This window comes from Felis catus, chromosome B2, assembly GCF_018350175.1.
Source record: "Felis catus isolate Fca126 chromosome B2, F.catus_Fca126_mat1.0, whole genome shotgun sequence".
Taxonomy (NCBI): Eukaryota; Metazoa; Chordata; class Mammalia; order Carnivora; family Felidae; genus Felis; species Felis catus.
Window position 1 is genome coordinate 104621279 of NC_058372.1, and position 5387 is coordinate 104626665.

Consider the following 5387-nt stretch of genomic DNA (forward strand, 5'->3'; position numbering starts at 1 on the left):
TCACTTCACAGGGTCAACTCTCTCTGCCTAAATGTGGGCGGCAGGCGGTCAGGGGTGCGGGGAGAGATCATTCTCTTACTTTTTTTTTTTTTAGTTTATTTAGTTTTGAGAGAGAAAAGAGAACAAGCAGAGGAGGGGCAGAGAGAGAGGGGGACAGAGGATCTGAAGCAAGCTCTGTGCTGATGGCAGAGAGCCCGATGTGGGACTTGAATTCATGAACTGTGAGATCATTACCTGAACTGAAGTCAGATGCTTAACTAAGCCACCCTGGCGCCCTCATTACCTTACTTTTATTTATAGTTTTACCACCTATGTGTGCATTCCTAAATTATTAGTGTTTATTTTTGTCTGTTTTGGAACTTTGTATGAATGAAATCACTTTCTAATTGGTTCTCTACGAATTGTTTTATCATCTTTTTTGCTTTTATTTGATAGATTCATCCATAGTATGCCTAGAACAACTTATTTGTCTTGATTGCTGGATAGTATTCTACTACCTGAATATACCACAATCTGGTTATCCATTTAACTGCTGATGGACATTTGGTTTGCTCCCAATTTCCGGCGCTTGTGAGCAATGCTGGAGTGACCGTTCCTGTATTTGAATTCTGGTAGGTATGTGCAAGTGTTGCTTCAAGGTGTGTTCCTGGAATAGATGAAAGCATGAGGTCATGTATATATTCCAGTTTGCTAGATAATATCAAATGTTTGCCATAAGTGTTATACCAATGTACACTACTATGAGGGTTCCTACTGCTTCTCACCTCTGCCACACTTGGTATTTCCAATTATTTATTGTTTGTCATTCTAGTGAGTATGTAATGGTATTTCTCATTGTGTGTTTAATTGTCATCTCCCTAACCATGAAAGGTTTTCGGCATCTTTTCCTAGGTTTACTAGTCATTTGGATATCCTCTTTTATGAAATGCCTATTTAAGCCTTTTGCCCATTTTTTAATATTTGGGCAAATATTGATTAATTTGGGCAAATATTTCGTATTGATTTCTATGATTTCATTATTATTCACTCATTTAGACTAACAAATATTTATTTAGCGCCTGCTTTGCTTCCAGCATGTACTAGGTACTTGGGATACATCAGTGAACCAACAGCAAAGACCCTGACTTTGTGAGGCTTACATTCTAAGGGGGGAGAGAGAGATAACAAACAGTAACGATAATAAATAAGCAAATAATTGAAGGTAAGGAAGAGAAGAATACTGTGAGGAAAAAAAGAAAAAGGAGAACACTCTAAGAGGCATTAGAAATGCTGGAATTTAGAGAGTTGTTGTCCTCACTGAGAAGTCACCTTTGGGCAGAGACTGGAAGGGGTGAGAAGTTAGCCAGTAGTTCATAAAAAGCATTTGGGCCAGAATAAGCGCTTTGGGTTTTACCCTAAATGAACTGAATAACCACCTCACACATTCCCTACAAAGCCTAAATCAATTGATTACTGAGCAAGACCGTTGGATACACTGGGGTAATCAATGGAAGGCAAGAACATGCTGATTCCAAAAAGAGGAAGTGATACTCCCTTTTAGACTATAGATGGCCTGGGGGCGCCTGGGTGGCTCAGTTGGTTAAGCGTCTGACTTTGGCTCAGGTCAGGATCTCACAGTCCATGAGTTCGAGCCCCGCGTCGAGCCCCGCGTCGAGCCCCGCGTCGAGCCCCGCGTCGAGCCCCGCGTCCGGCTCTATGCTGACAACTCAAAGCCTGGAGCCTGCTTCAGATTCTGTGTCTCCCTCTCTCTCTGCCCCTCCCCTGCTCATGCTCTGTCTCTGTCTCAAAAATAAATAAAAACGTTAAAAAACATTTAAAACAAAGACTATAGATGCCCTGGAATTAGAAAAATGATGCCCAAGACTTAATAGCATATGTTACTGTGGAATTAAAGTCAGGTGAAAAGTATATGTGTATGTGTGTGTGTGCATGTGTGTGTGTGTGTGTACATGAGTGTGTGTGTGTGTGTGTGTGTGTGTGTGTGTGTGAGTATGTACATGAGTTCTTTTATGGTGCCTTTAGTACGTTTTTGATAGTTTTTTTTTCGTTTCTTTTTGCTAGGAGAATATTAATTTAAGAAAACTTGGTTTGATAAGATTATTAATGGGATAAATGAGCTTATATACTCAAAAGAAATTGTATAATTACAAATTGCTTTTAAAACTCTGCAAATCACTTTAAAGTAATTCTCCTTGTCAAGTTTTGGGCCTCATTAACCAATCCCCTCATGGTCACCATCATCTTCTTAATATATTCATTTTCAGTCATTCAAGAAACATCCAAACATATATTGAGGATACCTACTGTGTGTGGGAGTCTTTGTAATACCATGATTAACAGCTTAGTCACTGGAGACAAAGTACTGTAGACTGAGTGGCTTATGAGCAATAGAAACTTATTTCTCACAGTTCTGGAGGCTGGGAAGTCCAAGATTAAGATATCATCAAATTCCGTGTCGGGTGGGTGCCCATTTCCTGTTTCATAGATAGGGGTCTTCTCACATGGTAGAGGGCACAAGGGAGCTCTCTGGAGTCTCTTATATAAGGGCACTAATCCCATTAATGAGTTCTCTGCCCTTATGACCTAATCACCTCCAAATTCCATCACACTGAGTGGATTATGTTACTTGAGAGAACACAGAGCTTGGGGTACCACCATCGTATAACAAATAGTAATCAAGCCTGCTCTTTGTCCAAGAAGGAAACTATTTCACCTCTCCATGTTGCTTGCTGCAAACACACTCTGAGAAATGGCCTGGGTAAAAAGCAATCATAGCCTTGCATTCTTGGCATACTAGTGAGACATGTAGGAACGTGCACATAATTTTCTGTCTTTCAAGCCCCCTTTCTTTTTTTTTTTAGGTTTATTTATTTTGAGAGGGGGGTGGGGAGAGAGTTCAGAGTAGGGGCAGAGAAAGGGAGAGAGAGAGAATCCCAAGCAGGCTCCACACTGGCAGTCCAGAGCCTGACATGGAGCTCAGACTCACAAACCATGAGATCGTGACCTGAGCTGAAACCAAGAGTCAGACGCTTAACCAACTGAGCCACCAGGCGCCCTCAAGCCCTCTTTCAAATCACGCTTTCTATTCAAAGCATTCCCTGATGACATCCGTCCACATAACTTCTTTCCCTGAGCTCTTAATGACTTCATCTCTGAAACTCACTGTAGCACTTGGTCACATACCTCTTTGTGTCATATGAACTGTGTTTTCTCTCCTCAGCATGATTTTATGCCTTATAAAGACTTAAAAAAAAAAACTGATTGTCTTACAAATGTCACAATACAGCAAAACAACTGATAAAAACAACTGAGAAAGACCAAATATTTTTAAAACTTATTGAGATAAAACATTTTATTTTTTTAATGTTTATATATATATATATATATATATATATATATATATATAAAGAGAGACAGAGAGAGAGACAGAGAGAATGAGCAGGGGAGGGGCAAAGAGACATTGAGAGAGAGAGAGAATCCCAAGCAAGCTCCACGCTGTCAGGGCAGAGCCTGACGTGGGGTTGATCTCAGGAACCATGAGATCATAACCTGAGCTGAAATCAAGAGTTGGAACCTTAACTGACTGAGCCACCCAAGCACTCTGGCACTGCATTTCTTAAAGGCTGATTATAGAGTAAGAAAAATAATTGTATAAATATATTTAATATTTTACTTACATATAGTAAAGAAACAAAACTTAATAGACAAAATTCTGTTTGTTTGTTTGTTTGTTTTTTCCCAAGGAGTACGCATCAACAATTTGGGTTTCTGATGTTCTACAGGACACAGTTTGGGAAGCATTACCTTAGATAATGAGAGGCAGATGGAAAATCAACTGTTGTTTGGCTTACTTCATAGTATTCTTAAATCACATGGTCTGTCCAAAAATAGCAGCTTGAATAAACTCAAGTCTGAGACATGGTCAAGCTGTAGGGCAACTTGTTTCAGTGGCCAAACAAGTAGATGGGTACATTCCGGATTCATTAAATGACACTTTATTTCACAGAGACAAGATCGTCATCTGTCTAGGCATCTTTAAAGGTACTTAAAAACGCTTGGAGAGAGGGCAGTGCATAAAATCAAAACCAGATGTTTTTCCTCTCAAAAATCAAAATAATCTTAAATCCTTTCTCAGCTCCCAGCTCTGCTCAAGATTTCTTGATGAGATGATTGTTCCTGTTCAATTCCTATGCAATCCAAGAAGACTAACTTTATTTATTTTTTATTTTTTTATGTTTGTTTACTTTTGAGAGAGAGTGAGAGAGATAGACAGAGTGTGAGTGGGGGAGGGGCAGAGAGAGAGGGAGACACAGAATCAGAAGCAGATTTTAGGCTCTGAGCTGTCAGCACAAAGTCCAATGTGGGGCTCAAATTCACAAACCTTGAGATCATGACCTGAGCTGAAGTCGGATGCTTAACCAACTGAGTCACCCCGGTGCCCCTAAGAAGACTAACATTAAATGAGTTCACATTCTTTAACTTTAAATCTGTTTGCCACTGTTAATACCAACAGAATTCCACAATTTTCCAGCCTCATAATCACATCTATCCCAGCTAGAAACTGCCTATCTCTCCCTGCAGATACACAAGGAAGCTCTTCTATCAAAGTTTTTTATTTTCCTAAAATCTAAACCTTTATTACAGGTCCTCTATGTTCTCACTCCAACTTGAGGTTGAACAATTTACACTTATTAAAATCAATGCTTGGTAAATATGATTATTGGCAGTGAAAGACAACTGAAAGAGGTACTTCTGGTTAAAATTGTTGGTTTGAAAGTACGTATTCCACCACAATAAAACAAAAGTGTAGAGATCTTTTTTTTACATCAGAAAGCAAATGGAGAACAGGAGAGAAGAAAGTAACACAATTTTTAGAAGTTAGAAAGCAGATGGTAAATGGCAATTTTCCTAATGGACTTGAAAAATCTAAATCCCAAGCCAGAACTTGAGAAAGATAAGAAATGAAATGATTTTGGGGTGCCTGGGTGGCTCAGTTGGTTAAGTGTCTGACTTCGGCTCAGGTCATGATCTCACAGTTCATGAGTTCAAGCCCCACATTGGGCTCTGTGCTAACAGCCCAGAGCCTGGAGCCTGCTTCAGATTCTGTCTCCCTTTCTCTCTGCCCCTCCCATGATTGTGCTCTCTCTCTCGAAAATAAATAAACATTTTTAAAAAATTAAAAAAGAAATGAAATAATTTTTACCATGGAATTTGTAAAAAAAAAAAAAAAAAGCTCAGGAATTAGCCGCACCAGTCACCTCTGGTGCTGGGGGCAAAAAACAGCATTGGTTGAAAGCTTCTTTAAGAATTGGTCCCTCAGATCTCTGTCCCCATTCCAAGTGGCTGGACAACTGCTTCTCTGTAACCTAGAAAAAGATGGCAATTTC

At 39.5% G+C, this 5387-nt stretch overlaps 1 long non-coding RNA gene across 1 annotated transcript; it reads right to left on the bottom strand.

Annotated features, from left to right (window-relative positions):
• Nucleotides 1-390: 390 nt before the first annotated feature.
• Nucleotides 391-2641, bottom strand: LOC123385519. The gene is made up of 2 exons (XR_006598197.1): nt 2305-2641; nt 391-646 (listed from the first exon to the last, which is right to left on the bottom strand). It is a non-coding gene; the product is annotated as an uncharacterized LOC123385519 (long non-coding RNA).
• Between the last annotated feature and the right edge of the window lie 2746 nt (nt 2642-5387).